The 20802-nt window shown below is 37.8% G+C and overlaps 1 long non-coding RNA gene across 1 annotated transcript; it reads left to right on the plus strand.

Moving 5' to 3' along the window:
- Nucleotides 262-19743, plus strand: LOC110392759. The gene is made up of 3 exons (XR_002434601.1): nt 262-304; nt 19209-19380; nt 19498-19743. It is a non-coding gene; the product is annotated as an uncharacterized LOC110392759 (long non-coding RNA).

Below are 20802 nucleotides of genomic sequence, written 5' to 3' on the forward strand. Positions count from 1 at the left end.
ATAGTATTTTTTTTTGGTAAACAAAGTAAACAAAATCCCTAAGCATACAACAAATAGATAGAGGAGAGCAATGCAGAAGCAATTTATGCCTGTAGTGGAAATGCTAAGTCACAGCCTGAACCAGTGATGGAGCACCTGGTGGGAAGGCAAGGCCAACCCAGGGGAGCTCAGGTGCATGCAATGTGCCTGAGTGACCAGAAGGGGTGGAGTCAGGATCCACCCATTCCTAGACCTCATTTAAGAGTTGGCAGTGGAAGTGAGGGTATTTTGCTGGAGATTGCTGCCTACCTGAGGCCTTCTGAAAGTGAGTAGGTTTTTTTCTTATGTTTTTATGTCTACAGCTGCTGCATTTGCCATGGCTTAGGATTGTGCCACTCTGCTATTATTGCTGTACTTTCTATCACATTATAGCATTATGCTGCCCATGGTTCCTAAATGTAGCAATGGCAATTATCTGCATCCATTAGAAAGAAATTGTGCATCTGCTGAACAAAGGAGTAGGTGAACTTTAACTTGGACAGGTGCAGAACATAAGGTTTTAGGAAGTCATATTCAAAGCTGCAGAACCTTTCTGTTACACTTGTTGTAGAGGAGACTATCAGGGGATTGTTACAATTTACATAATTATGTATTTATTTTAAATAGCCTTTTATAGTTGTCTGTATTGATGTAAGCAGATTAGATAAGGTGTTCTTTACCCCTGAGTGGTAAGAATAGCTCCTATTTCTAATTAATTTTAACTTATAAATAACTTGTAGGTGGATAGCAGGGAGGAAGGCTGACCTTTCAGGATTGCTGCATATGGGACTTAAGGGAACAGCACTATATGCAATAGCAACAGCAGTATCATTGTCAGGAGAAGTTACCGTGTTTCTCTTTCTCAGGCTCCCAGTTAAATTGTCACCGTTCAATATTTCCTTGTTTTCCTCACTGGAAGAATATAATCCACTGGTTTCTGCCCAGATATAGCCTCTGCACTATGCTGTGTTCTCTCTTACAATTCAGTTGCATGTACTGTGAGTTTTGTGTGATGCATCCATAATTTCCCCAACTTTTATTTTCTTGAACTCTTCATTTTGCATTTCTAAGATATCATTGATTTTGTGTCACAAAATGTACTATATCAATTCAAGGAAAAAGTAGGGAGGCATTCAATGATTTTATTCTAATCTTGACAGATCATATCCATCTGAAATAAAATATAAGGTCATTCACCCTTTGAGTCAAAAATTCATTATTTTGCAAAATGCAAACTATTTCAGGCATGGGACTTAAATTATCTCTAGACTAATAATGATATTCTTTCTCATATCTTCTAATAAAATGTTCTGAACTTTTTTTACAATAAGCTCATTGCTTAGGGGCATTTAAAAACAGGCAACAGCCTGTGATCATCTGCTTTATTGTTAAAGTGATGGTTATTTATTCACTAGGCGAAAAGAAGAAAAGATAATGTGGTATTGCTAAACTGTCATTTCAGAATCTATATTCAGATTTAGTTGCAGTAGCTCATGTGATCTTTTAAGATATACTGAGTTGTTAAAAGGTTTTAGCTGACCAGATAGAAGATTGAGTATTTTAACAAAAAACTTCTCTTTGCCAATCTCACTAAAGCTTGGTTTGCTGGAAATTCAGGCATTTTTTTTGTTCCTCTTTGGATAGATCATTTCTCATGTGCCTGTGCAGTCAACTTGCAGTTTTTGCCTAACCATCTTTTGTATTCACATATGCCAGTTACTTCCACTCAACTAACCAAATGACTCGAAATATATTTCTGTCAAATCCTTTATTCTCAATCCCCTAAGAAGAATGAGATACTGGGAAGTATAGTTGCAGTGCTCTCTCACAGTGCTCTGGAGGGTCTGCTGCAGGAGAGAGTGTTAGCACAAGTTTCTTGCAATTCTGTTGAAACTTGTGAGGACTTGGAGCAGTTGAAGGAATCAGTGGTAAAGTCAGAAAGCTATGAGGGAAAGTTCAGTGAAAACAAAAGGTAATGACTGAAGGTTGTGTTTTGGTGCTTAACAGTGAGAATAGTGTCAATGCAGATTATGAAAGTATAATTTTTTGTTTTGCACGTAATGTGTTGTAGTGAGTGAGAACTGAGTGTTGTGCGAGTTGATAAATTTATTCATATTAGTGTCCATTTCCTCTATCTGTTGTAGACTGGTATTTTTTCAGCTGAGGAGGATACAGATTCAGTTTTGATTCAGACTTTTTTTTGGAGGGATTTTCTCTTGTGTGATATCTAGAAGAGATATTGAATTTTGTACTCTCATGCTGCTTTGTGCCTGAAGTTAAAGTCAGAAGGCAATCAATTTTCTTGTTCTTCTGCTAGGCATAATTCAAATTCCTATCTTCCTCCTTGCTCACAGTCCTGCACAAGATCCATTTCCCATGAATGCTATCACTGAGAGAGAAAACCAATAGATTTTGTCTCCCAGAAGTCCTGACAAACTGCTTGGAGATAGCACTTGTCTATCAGAAGAGAGAAATAAGAATTGTTTTTTTAGATATTCATATTTCTGTGTCTCCCCTAGAAAAAGTGTAGGGAATATTGACTTGGCATGAGACGTGTCAGACCGCAGGCCCTGTCAGACCACAGGCCAATTTCCTTGATGATGCCAGGCAAAAGTAAAGACATGGTAGGTGTGGGAGAGAACAGCAAGCAAAATGGGCACAGAGAAATACAGTATCTTCCTTAGTGAACTGATTAGATGTGGATTTGTGACACTACATTGCATGATAACTTCAAGAAGACAGCACTGGTGCTTTAGATTCAGGTCAGTGAAGATGAGTGAAGAGGAGTCTCTTGTTGGAAAATACAGTGATTTATGGCCAGTAAAATCCATGGCAGGAACCTCTCTGTGAAGAGAGGCAGCCTTGTTGGCACTCCAATTAGCTATGTTTGTAATTGATGACATGGCTGGAAATCACTGTGATTCATGAGCAATAATATTCATGACAAGAGCAACTCTTTCATTTCAGGGAAAAAGACCAGGAACTGCTCTAAATTGTTCGTGATTGTGATTAATGGCTTGGGAAGGTAAATGGTGAGTGGGTGCCTGAGACTTGTGCTATGCTGAGCAATCTATTTAAGCCACCTTCAGAGGAACAGGAAGGAGAGGAGGGAATAGCTGTCTGAACACCACTGCTTGTCAAATACCTCCCACAGACTCTAATGGGGTATTAAGGGGTGTGCAGGCAGTGCAAAAATTGCAGAAATGAGTGTTACTGGGCAAAATTTTATTATATTGATTCTCCAACATTTTGTCTGCTATGAGCACAGCCAGTACTTTATGGTATATCCAATCTCTTCTTTGTGATCAAAGAATCCCCAGTGAAAATAAGTGGAAGGAAGAAGTGAGGGAGGAAAGACAGAATGGCAGTAGGAAGCTGACTGAAATCACAGACAAGAAGTAGGGCTCTGTAAGTCTCTCTAAACATTACTTTCTAGCAAACTTGGGAAGAGCAGAGAGTCTCCAGCTGGGTGGATGGGACAGCAACCAGCACAAATAGAACAGGCCAGTGAGCAGTGTCAGGACCTCAGCAGAGCTCTACCCAGAGTGAAGAGCCTTAGTCTGCATAGTCTGTTCAAAGATATCATCATCTGCAGGTGGTTCTAAGTATTATAATGGGAATCCTTTTATCCCTCCATTTTTGCAGTATGCTCATGGCAGAATTTAAATCTAGTGCTTAAACTCATCTAAAGAACGTCCATTTTCAGTAACAAATGCTAATGGTGACTTTTCACTTCTTTGTCCTCACAACAGTCCTATTTATGAAAGGTTTCAGTCTATTATATTTGAGCTTTCTTAAACCAGAACACCTTGTTCATTAAAAATATCTGGCTGTAGAGAAATACCAGTTTAGCTGATAGTATCTGTCATCAGTACCTAGTAACCAAGGACCCAGGTTATGGACCTAAAAAATTCCATTAGATTCCATGTAATCCAGATAATACGGAAGAAGAATCCTAATATATTCAACATATAGCAGACACGGACAGTGAATGCAGGTGAGTATACAGTAATGCTAAAAGACTTATCATTGAAATTTAAGTCTATATGCCTAGAAGCAAGGTGCCAAATTAAGTGCATGCATCTATATGCTTATGAAAATGCGGGCTTTATATTAAAGATTACAATATCAGAGCTTGTCCTTGAAGAGATCTGCCTTTGGCATTAAGCTTCTGTTCATGCTGAAGTTCCCACTCTCCAGGGAGACGAATTAGTTTCTTCTCAAAACGTAACATGGGAAACTTAGCTAAATTTTTGTCTTAGTAAGCTAGCCACTTATTATTGTTTCTTACCATCTATGAATGCACAAGAATTTCAGAAATTAAGTTTTTCTTTCCATTACATCAGGATATTTACATATTTTTTCTTTGTTTTTCTTTTTGATCATTTACTGTCTTGATGAATGTTTTTGGAAAAATAACATTAAATCAGTTATTTCAAAAAGGTTGACTATTCTTTAACCTGGCACTGATTCTTACTAATCTCTGGTTTCTAGGTTGTTTATAGGAGCCCATAAATTCCACAACAGAACAATAGCATAACTTCTATCCGAGTAATACAATTTACGATAGTGAGCTTGAGTAATAAACATAATGTTTATTCAAGAAGAATAGCTCAGATCAAGACTTAATGTTAGGTCCTTATCCTTGTTGGAGGAATTATTTCTGTTAGGTATGTTTCTCACTTCTGTGAAGAAATCAGGTTGAGATAATTTCATTACAGCCTCTCTCTGACCATCACCCTCAAGACCCTTTTAACTTGCTGAAATTTTAATCCCATTGAAATAAAACTGAATGGAAGGAAAAAAATATCAAGGATAATGTAATGATTGCAATTATCAAGAAAAGTAGTAGAAAGCAGTGGTGTGAATTAGTGCTCTCAGTGAGGGAAGCTGAGATCTTTCCCAACAAGAGGGCAGGAGTATCAGGCCCATCCTGTGCGACAACAAAGTGACCAAGAAAACAGAACTGACCAGTTCCTTTCAGCTAGGGGGATTGCCAGGGAGACAGGGTGCATCTGCCATGCTTCATTACTTCTGCTACTTGTGGAAAAAATATATTTTTAAAAGCTGTATTTAACATAAAGGCTGCTGCTCTTTATTTTTTTCATTAATGATTCAGAAAATACTTCTGTGGTTGGTAAATCTTTTCCTCCTTAGCAGCTGTGTTTTCCTTTGTAGAAACAACTGAAAAAATGTTGCCTTTGTGTCATGTTGAAAGATGTCTTTTAGAGATTCTCCATGTGCTTAGCAAAATCTACAATTGAACCTGAAGCTGTAACTATGAATCTAGTCAAAACTGGAGGTTGGAACAAGACTTATTTTTAAGGCTATCCATGTTCCACTGCTTTTGACATGAATACTGCCATTAACTTATCATTTGATGCAATTTTCTTTTCAAAAGATATTTCTGTCTGAACTGTCTAGACTGACCTCTATTCCCCATGGGGTTTTGAGAAGCCAATTGTACTTCACATGAAGCTGCTGAGCTGTGAACAAGCTTTCTGCTGATGGAGGTGTCAGGTGAAAAGACAATTTGAAAAAAATAAGAGAATCTCCCTCACAAAATACTGCTGGCATCTTGTACATGTGTTGAAGATGCTCCTCTTGCTGAGCTTTAGACCCTTCTATCCTAAAAAGCAATTTCTCTTTGGTTTCCTAAGGGTCTCTCTTATTCTAAGAGAGATTGGAACTGGTGTATGCTACTTTTCATGAATAAAATTCCATTTGTAATCTGGTGCCATCTTTCTCTCCTGTCTGTTCTAAGTGAGAACAGTAATGTAGCAAAAAGAAAGACAGCTGTATTAGAAACAAGGTCACATACACAGTTCTCTTTACTCATATTTTACTTCGGGGTGTGACAAGTCAGCTCCAAGTCATGTCTTTAAATTTTTAAGCCTATAAAGAGCATGTCCATTTGCAGTCATATCTTCTATGACATATTTAGACTTTCTTCTTTCCAAAGGTAAACCTATGGTACTGAAATGATGTGTTTGGAAAAATTTTCTGCTGATATTCCTAGGCATAGAAATGTTGAAATTTTGTGATAATATCTACTGAGTTTTCAGAATGGTGAACAGAATTGCTCCTGCAGCTGAGGTCTTGTTTGATGAAACATGAAGGTAAACACAAATGCTGTTTGTCAAATTCAGAATAGTTTTCTTAAGGGCAAATAGTTAATGCCCCAGGGTGGTGACCTTAATTACTGGCAGCAGAAGATTGATATAAAAAGAAAGAGTTTAGAGTGTCCTACAGTCCTGACTATCAGCAAAGCTTATCACTCTTGCTGCTGGCCCTGCTCACTCAGTGTTTGCCCTCCTTATCTTACTACAACTTTGACTTTCTTTCTTCAGTTAGTTCTTACCCTCCAAAAAATTAAGATTCCTGACATGATATATCTATTTTGTGGAAGTAGTTGCTTCTTTTCCCCCAACTTATTTTCATTCAGTCACTCCCTTTTTTCCTCTCTCCTTTTTTTCCTGTAAACTAGAACTATGTGCTCACGCTTATCAAATGTGGTTTTACCTCATCAGATCTCTGAAGAGAGAAAAATCTCTTTGCATAGATCCAGCAAGGCTTATCATACTTAGGCTTATTATTCCCTCTTGTGCCCAGTGAAACTAAGTATATCTCAGATAATGTAGTTAATTTTGTAAAGATGAGGACAAATGTTTTCTGAGAAAATTTCCATGCATGTAGAAAGTAATTTCTTTCAGTTTCTCTAATGTATAGTATCTATTTATTTTAGTCAGTTTGAATTAATTACTTGGTCATGTGTATTTTGTGGCTAATACTTATGGGCATTACTCACTGGGAATTAGGAATCACTTGCCCAACAGATGTATTCATGGTTGGCTCACTGTAATGCTATTATGGATATACGAAGACAAAATTCTGACTGAAGTTTTTCATTATCTCCCTTAGATTGGAGACAGGTACTTTTACTTCCTCCTCTATACTCTCTTAGAGAGAAACTTGTTTCCAATAGATTTTCCTACATGATAAGACTGGTTTGAAACAAACTCAGAATCTGTCCAAATTGAAAGATGAACCTCTGCCCTTAGTGTGGGTTTTGGCTAATATGAGGATAATGTTCATTTTTTTTGTACGCTGCTTCAAAGGCAGTAGGTTGATGGTTCTTAAAATCAGCTCATTTGTTTTCCTCCAGTTACAAGGACGGCACAATAAGTTTAGGATCTGTGATAAAAATAACACAAATGATGATGCAGAATAATAATCAGTGCCTCCCTTAAGGCATTTACAATCAAAATAAAGACAATGCCTTAAGGATTATCATAACTGAGAAGCCGGGTGCCAATTAATCCCCAATTAAATTGATTGTTTCTTATGTTGTGAACAGGATTTGGACTGAAACTAACTCATTATATATAGGTCACTATGCACCATTAATTAGATGGCAACATTTTTCTGTTGTGTATTTGACCAGCCCATGTTAATAATGATCTAGTGGTGAAAACATCTTTATGCTATCACCCAGTGTTTCATTTTCTAAGCTTCCAGAAGAACATCCTTGCTATAATCAATGCAATTGCTTTAAGGAGTGCTATAATCATTTATGTAATTATCAGAGATATTTCTAACGATAGCTGAGATGGGGAGAAAAGAGAGGTATCTTAAGGTCAATATGATGGCTTCTAGCAAGTCTAATAATTCCCACTGTGCAAGTCATTTATTTTCCCTTGTGAGATTCCTTTCATTCAGAACAAAATCTTTCTGCTTTCTGTGTCTTCTGATTCCTGTTGGCCTTCTCAGTATCAGGAAAGCTACCTGTTGTAGCTATAAGCTCTGAAAATAACAAAGGAGTGCAAGGTGAATTTAGGCTCTGGAAAAGCAATTCAGAAAATGAGCTGCTTTCCTTGATTTACTTTGTTGCAATCTCTTCATGTTAATCTTTCTTTTATATTCTTTACAGCACTGTGGACATCCATGAGATGCTATTCAGGTCAACCTGAAATTTCACCTACAGGCCTAATTGCAGATATTGAATCAAAGTTCAGACTACTTCAGTTTTGCTCTGATTTTTTTTCCACCTCTGAGCAGCAGCAAATGTTTAGCTGTCCTCCTTGTGTTGCGTGATTCATACAAGGATAAACCTCTCGCATTAACAGTTAAGGCAATCTACAGAACATGTCCCCAGAACTGGAAAGCAGCAGTAGAACTGAGTAGTTTATGGCTCTTCCCTTTGAAGAGATTATAGGGAAGGAGACCAGGCACTACTAGTGAGAAGAAATGCAATTTATTGAGAGGTGAGACATACAGTTCTGAGAAATGTCAGCAAGCCAAAATCATTATTTAACTGCATGTCATGGACCACTGCTTCTCTGCAAGGTATGAAGAGCAGTTGCATTATGGCATATTTGAAAACAGTACAGAGCCTTGGAATATTGGCATCAAACAATGCCTGAACAAAGACATTGTTGTCTTCTATATCTGAGTAAACTAAAAGCTTAGAAAGTTTTAGAAAACCAGCAGTGGTTGCATTGGGTTCTGTATATGTATACACTTTTGAAGAACCTACATTTTACTGGTATATCTTCATTCAGTAGATAAAGAGATGGGGCTTTTTTGAAGTTGTATTTTCATTCCACATTTTGTCACTTCATCTATTTCACAGGGAGGTTTAATCAGCCTGTAACAGTCTATACTAGTATCCTTCACACACAACTTGACCATCCTTTTCTTTTTCTGAACTTACTGACAAAGGTTGTAGTTGGATAAGTAGGGTCACCAATGACCTTAGAAGTTTATGGAAACCTCCCATTCAATTTTTCTCTTTTAACGCTTCCTTCTGAAAGAAGGAAAGAAAAAGGACAAGGAAAAAAAAAAGCATTAAAAATTCCCTTTCCAACAGGTAATTTTACTTCTAAAACCAGAGAGGCAGAAGGAGGGCATGGCTGTAAACAACAGTTTGTGAAGGCTTAGTGAAAGTAATGTGCAGTGCTGTTCAAAGGAAAGAAAGTTGTCCTTTCTGTTAGAATGAAATCATGCTAAAGAAGGCTGCTATCAGTTGTTCACATCCATCCCTGTAAATAGCACTTAATGAAAACAGCAAGTGAAAGTTGTAAAAAATCTAATCTAAAAATCTAAAACATTTTATGTTTTAGAAATGAAAAAAGAAAAATACATGGACATTTGGTTTAGTGAAACTAATGAACAGAGATAGAAGATGCTTTAGTATGGGGTTCTGCAAGTGTTGGGGTTTAACCCAGTGGGAAGCTCAGTACCACACAGCCATTCACTTGCTCCCTGAATGCAGTGGGGTGGGAGAGAGAATCAGGAAAAAGGTAAACCCCGTAACCCTTGAGATAAAGATGTTTTAGTAGGACAGGAAAGGAGAATAATAGTAATGATAGTGATAAAAGAATATACAGTGATTCACAGTGTGATTACTCACCACCCACTGACTGATGCCTACCTACCTGGCCATCTTCCCAGTTCCTATTGTTCAGCATGATGCCATATGGTATGGGACACACTGTTTGTCAGTTTGATCTACCTGTCCTGGTTCTATCCTCTTCTTGTGCACGCCCAGTGCCTTGCTGGCAGGACAGTTTGAGAAACTTAGAAGTCCTTGACTTGGTATAAGCATGGCTCAATAACAACTAAAACACTGGTGTGTTATCCTAAATGCAAAATACAGTGCCGTGCAACTTGCTAGGAGAAAATAGGCTCTATCCCAGCTGAAACAAGAGCACTGAGTGACACCATTAATATGGTGCATATGACCTATAATTACATGATTATGTGCCTTCACTATCCCAACAGAGATGGTCTGGCTACTGTCAAAAATAACTTCTGTTAAGAAATTTGGATTTGTATATAGAAGATGTTGAAGATGCAATCCACTGATGTCCAGCTGAAAGAAAATATTAGTATATATATCTTCTGTAATGTTATCAAATATTTTTAGAAATGAAGTACTAAGCATTAACAAAACTGTGGAGAAAACCTTTGTTTTGGCCTCATCCTTACAATCTGCTAAGCTGAAAGAACACAGAAACATAATTAATGCAAGAAGAACATCTCACATGGTTCTATTCAGGAAAAAGTGTTCAGCTGGCACATAAAATATTGATGTTAGTTTCTGCTGATATAAGGATACAGTGGAGTGAGGCAGAGGTGGGAAAAACTATTCAACAGTCACAGTGAAATACTTCTGCCCATGGTACTGAATGGAGTAGTAGTGTTATTACTCTCCAAGGCACTTGGATACTATAGCAAAGAGAACAGAATTGCAACTAGAATAGAGGGGAAGAAAGAAAAGAAAAAAGAAGTTGCAGTAATAACAAAGTTCAAACCATTGTTCCATTGTTTCTAAGGCTGTAAACTTCTGTATTTGTACCCACGTGAACACTGAAAAATATTCCACAACCCCATTATGTCTCTAGAACATTTATGCTACTCGTGGAAAAAATTGTCTATGGGCACTATTTTAGAATAGATTCTAGGTCTGAGGATATATTTTGGAACTAGCACTATATTTAGTATATCATGTTTATTTTTCTCTTTGTGAATATTCTGCAAAACAGTATTGAGTTTTCTCAAACGAATTTTCTATTCAAATAGTTCAGAGTGGCAGTTTGTTCCATAGTTATTCTCTGTAAATATTAATAATTTGAGAGGAGTTTTTCAGTTGCACTCAGATCTCATGCTGTGGTTTTGGCTTCTTGGTTGAATTAGCTTAATTCTTAGCATCATGTGATGTGAATGCTTGCACAGGAATCTAATGTATTTCTTACAAGTACTCTTGAATATTCATATAGTATCTTTTACATTGAAAAACATTCCTGAAAGTAAAGTGTAGATTCACAGAACATGAAGCAGCAGTGAAGTAAATAAGTGTAAATTCAATGCACGCTTCTGAAAGCTTTGGGAATAGAGGCACTGTATTGGAATCCCTTAGAACTTACTCGTTATAATTTCTACAGAAAAAATGCTAATTTTTCATCAAAAAATGAAACAATTAAATTTGTGAGCTTCGGGGGAAAGGTATCTTATGCTTTTTTGTTTCATTTTTATTCTTATGCTTTACTAGGCTTGGAAGTATGGCGAGAAATGTCTTCCATGAAAAAATTGAAGTCAGCAAAGAGCTTTTTCTCAAAACTTGTTTTGAAAGGGGAAAGTTGTAGACTCTTTGTGTTTGTCCTATTAGGAGAGCTGGTAATACAGGAACCCATCCAGCAAATGGAGCTGGGGAGTGAAACAGTCTAAAGGGGAGGGAGCCACAAGAGAAGGTCAGTGACTCCTTTGTTCTTGAGCTAGGTAGGGTTCAGGGAAAGCTCATCTTAGTGACAGCCACTGCTGCATCTCTGTACAGTAGGGGATGAGTACAGCCATTCTGCACAGTCCTGCAGCTCAGTGAGAGACTGGTTCCGGGACTAGTTAAGATTTTAAAATTTCAGTGAATTCTTTTTAAAAATGTCTCTTGCCATGGATGCTGAAATTCATTTCCATTTCAAACTGCAATCATTTTTATGACATAGAAAAAAACATTTCAAACTGATGTAATACTACATGTATTTACTCCTTATTTATCTTGCAATAATGAAACAGCAATGACAACAAAATCCTACTCTGAGACAATACCTTGAGTTTCACTTTGGGCTCATTTCCACAGCCACAACCTCTGTGCTCAGAGATAGAGATTTGTATACTGAAACACTGACACAGCTTTAACATTAGATGTTAAAATGTACAACTAAAAACATATGTGCTTATTTGCTTTATATTCTCTTCACAAACTAGCCCCACTGGAATGCTGTTCCTTTTACACTGTACTGCTGCAGTTATTTAACAGCTTGTGCTGTTTTTTTTTGGCTTGGCTGCCTTAGTTTCCTGAAAGTAAACAATTCTCCCCTTCTAACACACTGATCCCACACTCTGGAACAGAGGAGTGATCCTTGTAAGCAGACCTCATTCAGTGACTTCTAATGCTTGTCCACAGGCTGACCTTTTTCTCTTCCCTGCTCTCAGGCTCCAGTGTTCCTAAATGGTAGAATGTCATTTTTAATTTTCTTTAAATTCAGTGACAGTAATAAACTGGAGCTACAGCTTGCTTCACTGATGCAATTAGAAAGGAAGAGTACCCACAAGGATTCATACAGATGCAACTGCATGTGCATGTGGCTTAAGGAGACAGTGTTATCTGCTGCATCGGCTTTTCTGTGTACAGAATCATTGGCTGAAGAGAAGAGGGATCCTAAGTGACCCATCTGACTAGATATAGATGGCCTCTGAAAACAGGGTGCCAAGAGCAAGTCAAAATCACCTCTCTTCCCAGCTGTGACTGTTTGAGCAATATAGACCTCAGTGTCTACAGGGGGCAACACCTGCTAACTACTTGTCAAATCAACATGCTGGTATGCTGTGGATGAGTGAGTAGTCCTTAGTGCCACATCTCCCAGTTTCTGTGAATGCTTATTAGAAAGGGATCACAGGTTGCTTTCAGCTATCACGATTCAGTGTATTTGGTTCTCTGGGACAGACAGGGCAAGATGACTGTATTTATCATCCAACCCCAGTGCCCAACCAATTCCTGATTCCACTGCTGCACTGACCTCTAGCACAGCCCTTTCCTCATTTTTGTGATTTGTTTCACCTATGTCCACTTTCCTTCTTTGGAGAGAGGCACAGGGGTAGGAGTACTTCCAAAAGGGATGCTTGGGCTAGCAACTATTTTTGAAAGCAATGGTGGGAGAAGACAGATTTGGTTCTGAACTCAGAAATATTTTTCTTTCCATTCCCTAATGCCACTGCATACCAGGCTCTAGGCTGATGGGCTCAGAGTCACCTTCAGAAAACAGTCTTGACAAAACAGTTCTGTTAAACAAAGGTATAGAATCATAGAATATCCTGAGTTGCAAGGAACCAATGAGGTTCATTCATTTCAGTATTTCACTTCAGTGAAGTATTTGTGCAGCTGACAAGCCTGACCAGCCCTAACCAATGCAAGGACTCACTGCTCTGTCCTAGTCTGTTGTTCTCCCTTTCTGTCTTTTAAGAGAAGAATTGAATCACTCTTGAAGAGAAAATATTGCTTATTCTGATCTTGTCTCACCTTCAATAGCTTCCCAAGTAACCTTTTATTCTTACTCTCAGTTCTTGCCTCAGAAATGGATGCTTGTAGAGAAGGGAAGTGAGAAAAGTGTGAACTGTAAGCCAGGGCATAGAATGATACACAGATGTGTATCTCTAGATGCAGAGAGACCTCTGAGAAGAGGAGGCTTTGTTTCACCTCTAATGCAGTCCTCAGCAGAGAAACTGACATGAGATCAGATCAGACTGAAAGCGAAGCTGGCAGAAAAGAATAGTGGGTAAAAAGTAGTGGGTATCACTAAAGATTCTAGGTTAATGTAAGAATAATCATTAATCTCAGAGTATTGGCTTTCTATGTAGCTGTTGATTTGGAGAACTTTGGAAGACAGATCTCCAGCTGGAAAACACCTCCATTGTTGCCTACCTGTTACTGAGTCTTTGGCTCAATGTCCAGTCAGCCAAGGCCTGGTTCTTCCTGACCTGGACAAAGATTTTTAAAGTGAAGTAAGGAGCAGAGCCTCCTCAGGAAAGTGGATTGAGTGTTTGAAATACCAGTGCAAAGCCCAAGGCCCTGGGTAAGAGAGGCTTTTCTTCAGGAAAGGAAAACAAAGATGTTTACTGCTGGACTAAAGTAAAGGTTGCTGACATCTGATTGGCATGAAGCTAATGAAAGTGTTTAACACTTGTCCTGCTTCCTGACTTGGTCCATGTGGAATGGCTTTCCTCTCAAATTCAGCCCATTTTCCCTGCAAGTACACTAATCTGAGAGCTTTGCTTGCTTTATTTCTGGTTGTATACTTGAGAGCTGGCCAGTTTTGCCAAGTCTGGGCTCTAGAACACATCTCAGGGAAGTGATGTCTTTATAGTAATGCGAGAGGAGAGTGTGTGTCCTCTGCACAGTCATGTAGCTGGTCTAGCTCTCCTGGGCCAGGTGCCTACTTATTATAATCAGTCCATTAAAAAAAAATGGCCATTCAGAATAACCTACTTTGCCCCATGTTCCTTTCTTCCCTTACATAATCCTTACAAATGCCATGAAACAAGGTAAAGAGGCACTCTTGCTCTGAGTTGATAAGAGAGTAGGTGTATTTGACTCAAAAGTGAGTACCTACATTTTACTAAGCAAACAACACTGGTTGGATTAATGTCAAGGTTGAGTGTGTCTCACACAGAAAAATTAGTCACTCTCAAAAAGCATTGAGGATTTATGGTGTGGATCCATACACCAAACTGGAAATTCTTGTATTATTGTGTGTGCTTTTAAAAAAAAACCATTGTTTTTTGTTTTTTTAACCAGTGTAGTTGGTTGAAGGTAATTTCCATTGGGAGGGAGAGCAAGCTGTAAGTCAGTGACTTCTGTAAAAAGATGGTGAGCCAATGAACTGCGTCTTGACTTGTTTTATTCTTTTTGTGCTGAAGGAAGCAGCAGATTATTTGCATTATTTGAAATAATGTGCACTCAAGGAACGTAGTATTTGTCATCACTTTACCTTCTCCTCTTTCTGGCAAAAACTGTGGAAGTCCTGAAAACTCACTAACCACTCAGGTCAAAGAGGAAATACTATAGAAGATAGTAATAGTGATCTTTAATGAGGAGTCAGTAATCAATGTAGATAATAACCAGCTATTTGAAGGGTTAGCATCATTAGTATTTTCTCCTAGCATTCCTGTCATTGACTGCTGGCACAAATTAATCTCTTAAATCCTGTTCAGTGAAGTGATCTATGGCCTTCTACAGCATGTTAGGAAGTTAAAGTCAAGCTTGATGGATTTGGCCTTTGCATTTACATCTTTTAATCAGCGCTATGCCCATCAGGGCAAAGAAAATTGTGCAGATGTATGTAGTTAAAATACTTGACTGTACAGAAAGATGCAAATGGTTGGGAAGGCTCAAAAGTCTTCATATTTCATCTTTGTGTGCTAGTAGAGTTCTTGACTAGCTTTAGTTCTAATTAAGTTGGATAACTAGATGTTTATTCCGGGTATGTTATGCTGCTGTTTGCCCATAGATGGGACAGTAACTTTCAGGGAGAATATGAGCTCTCAGATAACTACCCTGTTTAAAAAAATTCTGCACTAAAAGTTAAATTACAAGCTCTGATATATTACAAACATGTTGTGAGACTATAATGCTTCACTTATGTCTTTACTGCAACGGTTGAAGGACATACATTTTATTACACCAGCTGGGCTAGAGTAAAGACCTATGTCAATATAGATTAGCATTAGAAAGAAAGGCTTGTATTGCAAGTAATTTATTTGAATCTGGGTGGAGTCAAGTATTTGGTTTATGCACTTCATGAATTGGACTTGCTGAGCATTAATATTTCCAAAGCAGAAAACTGATCATGAATATAAACCTTAGATCATGGATCCTGACCATCAGAATGAATATTCTGAATACATCTGCTACTTTTGTATAACACTCCACACCCCTCTGAAATCCAAATGAAAGTATAATTGGTAAATTATTAGTAGTCTTTCAGGGTATATCATTCAAGTCTTTGAAACAAACAGCCCTACAGTGAGGTTAAAAAAAAAAGTAATTTAAAAGCCCAAATCAGGGACATCTATTACAATATTTGATCTGTTCAAGATAAATAGTACTATTAGATGAGCTATGGAAAAACTGGATTTTTACTTATAAAAGAAAAGGAAGTATTTAGGTCACATACAATACTATGTCTTAATGAAAAGGCAATGGTCACACTGCAATAACAATTCAGGAGAAATAATTCAAGGATTTGGGAATCAGACTGAGCATTGACAAATCAGATTAAATGTTCCTAAGCCACGGCAAGAATAATTTCTTCTGGGGACTGACCACAGTAATTTCAAATGGGGCCAGAGTTAGCCACATGTGGCTTGCATCTTGGTAGTAGAGATGGTCATATTCAGAATATTCATCACTTCTGTTTGCCTTGGATAAACAGCGTTCAGCATAGATTTGTGTGAAGACCATCCAAGTCATTTCAGTCTGGAGGAATGAACTGGAAAGCTTTCAGAAACAGATTTTTCTCATTAGATTTCTTGTGCTGCTAGGCCTGGTCCTAGGAAGAATGCTTTTATGTACATTGTTTCATAGTATTGTTGGTCTCTTCAGGAAAGTATATGTAGGGAAGGAAATATGCAGATCTGCCAGAAACTACAAGTTTTGTATTTAAGAAATCATAAATATTTATGGAATGTAATATAATTTGTTTAATTTTCCCTTCTTGGAAGTGTGGATTTGAGGTTCTAAGAAGAGTTTGAGTTTCGCTTATGAATGGTTACAACAGCAACTTCTAGTCAGTCATTTCATTGCATAAGCCATGGAAACAACTCTTACACTACCTTAAAGGATTCATTCTAAACTCTCTGTTGGTAATGTTTTGTTTACCTATTTTTTTTTACTTCAGTCTTTGTAATAATTTTGATGATTGACTGTTAGGTGGCTAAATGGTACTGCCAGGTCACAATTCAAAAAGGTCACTTCTCAACTTAGAATGAAGTAATCATTGTAAAGGCCATTTTTTATTTCACTTTCACAACATTTGCTTATCCAGTACTTTCATTCATCATTTACTAATCTGGCAGCATAAAGAGTATCAGGTCAGACAGTGTTGCATAATACTCATTTCAGTAACTGGGAGCAAGTGCCTAGATTTCTGTACCTGGCTATGCTGAGGATTCAGTGTCTCAGCACAAGCAGCTCAGCTCTGCAACAATTTCTCTCTCTATCCTATATTCATCTTTATAAATTGAAAATCCTAAGACTGGGACATTACAGTTTTTAGTTAAATAAGCATGTTTGCTAAGCTTAAAAGAAAAAAGGAAGCAATATTACCAAAACTCAGCATAATGTCAGTCCTGAGTAACAGGAATTGCTCTTGAGGGAAGAGCCATGCAGATCCCAAACAGACCACCAATAATTAAGACAGTTAAAACATCTGAAAATTGATCTACTAAACAATGAAAAAGACATCCACTGACAATAGCAGGACCTAAGTCACTTCTTAATAGCAATCAGTGGGAATCAGAATTGATGATGAGACAGCTGAGAAAGTTTGTAGGCTAGCTAGAGGATGAAAAAATTAGGCACTTCCCTAATTGAAGAACGGTTATTTTGTTACTGTGCAATTTCAAAGAAAGCCCTTCAGTATGATCAGATAGTGGTTTTGTATGAAGTTATCTTCTCAGATCTACGTAGTATACGCCTACTTAATTACAGTAGATGTAAAGATACTTTTCAACAATAATAGCTGTTGTTTGAATGCAGGATTATCATATCAGAACAGAGATTTTCCTTGGAGAACTGCAGACATAAAATAAATTTTTGTATTCAAAAGCTATACAATTTGACCTCTTCTAATGTGTCCAAAAGAATTAATAAGTTTGTAATCTTATATTTCATAAACTTATTTTTATATCCTTCACTCCCTCTTATACACTACCTCTATCTATGACATTTCCTTTCTGTTTCTCTCTTTCCCTTCTTTTTTTTTAATGATTCAGGGGTTACTCCTATTCCAATTGCAATAAAGTTTCCATGCTCTAAATTTTGGGAATTTGTGATTTATTTCTGAATTTTCCATAAATAGACCACATTTTCACAGACCATATCTGTGTAAGTTCTTTAGATTTTATTATCCACGTGGAAAATACTGGATAATTTTAGGGGGCAATTGTTGCTTTTTTTTCCATCATTAGTATCTTGATGATGTATCCATCATCATATGTAGACTAATTGTATTGGGTTTCCAATATTTTTTCCCAATAATTCTTTCTGGAACAGAAGTTTCATTCCCTATAACACAGTGAAAATGTTTATCTTCTGGTAATGTGGATTATGCTCCTCATTTTCCAATACAAGTCCAGCAGGAGCAAAACTCTGCTAGCTAAAACAGAGACTTGCAGAGACATGATACCACTTTGAATATTTATTTTTTTCTGGGAGTATCTTAATCATGTTGGGAGCAATATTAATCTATCACAACACTTGTGCTTTTCATTGCAGTTTGTGTCCCACATTAGTATGCATTCTCCATTACATTTGGGATTCTAAAATCCAGAACTGCTATTGTGTCCAATACTTATCCCGTATCTATTTCTCATATAATCCTTGACCAAAAACCTAGAAGTTGTTCTAAATAAAAGGTCTTCCATCCACCTGAAGGAGAAATAATGATTAGCAAAAACCAAACCAGCAAATGTGAAACATAGGTAAGGACTGTTTTATACTAAAGTGCAGTAAGGTTACAATAGAAGTGTAACAGAGGTGGAAATGAATGGAGGAGTGCTAAAAGTACTCTTATTTATTACTTCTCTGAACTGAAAAGAGTTGGACTTGTTTGGATTTTGCTTCTATAAGAAAACTATTTCAGTGTGAATGTAGCTTTTTGTTGGTTTGGAAAGAAATCTTGGATCTGAGCAAATCAAAAAACCATAAAAATATAGCAGAGGAGAAGAAATAGTTGGTAAAGATAAGGAGTAAACTGAGGAGTGCGCAATAGACATGCTATTGCATGTACAGTTTGACACATTATATTCCTTAGAGTTTTAACAGTATGACTGCAGGAATTTTTACCAGTTTTTTTTGAAGGAAATAAAACTCTAATTTGTATGCCACAGCCATCTTTTTCAAGACCTAGGTAACCTGATTTCTGATTTTTGTATTTGATTTTTTTTTCCAGTGCTGTAGGCTGCAGATAACTAGTGTGATATATGTTTTGATTTAATGATGCTCTAAAATTGCAGAGAAGCCTCTAAAACCCTTAGCTTGCCATCATAACCCAGGATAAATAGCAGGCAAATCAGTGAAAAAGCACTATTTGCAATAGGTAGTACAGATGTTTAATAGTTCAGAAGGCTTGATAAATGCATTAAAAATTATTCCTCTCATACTGGAGTTGGTTTGGGGGGGGAAAAAACCAACGAAACAAAACTAAAAAAACACCACTAGCATCTTCCATCAGAAAAAAAAGATGTATTCCACATTTCTAGTTTATTAAATGTCTGTTTTTTATATTAATATATGATGCTTGCTTTCCTAAGTATTTCTTGGGGAGAGGAAGAGTCTCTTTAACTATTACATATTTATTTATTTATTTTTCCCTGTACATGGCTGCCTTCTTTCATGATTCTGTCAATCTCTGCAGGACTTAAAGCATGGAATAGATAGCCTCCCTCAACATCGCCACTGAAGTGGAGTCAGGTGGAGGGAATGGAGCAGATGTAGAGGTATTGCTGGACCAGGAAACACAGAGCAGGAAGGTAGCACAAAGGAGGTCAAAGTGCATCTGCGAGATACAGTGTCAGCATTTGTGCCCGGTAATCTTAATATTGTTTGTTACTGCATGGATCTAGAATGTTTATAAGTGAATGATCTACAGATCTCTCACTACTAATCAAAGACTAATTAGTAATTCTAAATCTCTTTTGTAACAGGGTAATTCCTTTGTTTTCAGTTTATCTACTTCATGCTGATGTACGGAGAGATCAAAGAACCATGAGAAAAAGCTTTGAAATGTGCCTTGAAATGAAAATATCAGAAATCATATTAAAAAAGGATTTTAAGTGTGGATTTTTACACTACAGTTACCATTCTCATAGAAAAATGCAAGAGCATGTTGCAATTACATTGCAAACGCAGTGTACAGGAACATTAAAAAGGCTAGTAGGAGATTAAGAAAATAGTGGAGACTATGACTGTAATTTTGCAGAATTGATAATTTGTCCCAACTTTAATTCAACAAGAATGCCAGCAGAAGTGGAAAGTGCTGCCTTAGACAAAAGAAAGAAGTATTGGGTTCAAAGGACCTGTAACATAAATGGAAATCATAGAATCATAGAATGGCCTGGGTTGAAAAGGACCTCAAGGATCATCGAGTCTCAACCCCCCTGCTGAGTGCAGGGTCACCAACCACTAGACCAGGCTGCCCAGAGCCACGTCCAGTCTGGCCTTGAATACCTCCAGGGACGGGGCGTCCACAACCTCCCTGGGCAACCTGTTCCAGTGCGTCACCACCCTCTGTGTGAAAAACTTCCTCCTAATATCTAACCTAAATCTCCCTTGTCTCAGCTTGAAACCATTCCCCCTTGTCCTATCGCTATCTACCCTCATAAACAATGGTTCCCCCTCCTGTTTATACGCTCCCTTCAAGTATTGGAAGGCCACAATGAGGTCTCCCCTGAGCCTTCTCTTCTCCAAACTAAACAAGCCCAGTTCCCTCAACCTTTCCTCATAGGAGAGGTGCTCCAGCCCTCTGATCATCTTGGTTGCCCTCCTCTGAACTCTTTCCAAGAGCTCCACGTCCTTCTTGTGCTGGGGGCCCCAGGCCTGGACACAGTACTCCAGATTGGGCCTCACAACAGGCAAGTAGAGGGGTACCACCACCTCCCTCTCCCTGCTGGCCACTCCTCTTTTAATGCAGCCCAGAACATAGTTGGCCTTCTGGGCCACCAGCACACACTGCTGGCTCATGTCCAGCTTCTTGTCCACCAGGACCCCCAAGTCCCTCTCTGCAGGGCTGCTTTCAAGTACTTCTTCCCCCAGGTCGTATAAATACCTGGGATTGAATACATAGGGTTACATTTCAATTTCCTTGATAAGGCAGTAGGTCACAAAATTTAGGTGGATTTTCCTGTTCCTTGCAACCAAAAAGAAGGTGAAAACTTTTTATGAGGAATCAGGAAGATAGGTTGAATAAGGAATGCCAAAAGCAGCCAAGACTGAAGGGAAACTATGAACTG

The sequence above is a fragment of the Numida meleagris genome, chromosome 1 (assembly GCF_002078875.1).
Source record: "Numida meleagris isolate 19003 breed g44 Domestic line chromosome 1, NumMel1.0, whole genome shotgun sequence".
NCBI lineage: Eukaryota > Metazoa > Chordata > Aves > Galliformes > Numididae > Numida > Numida meleagris.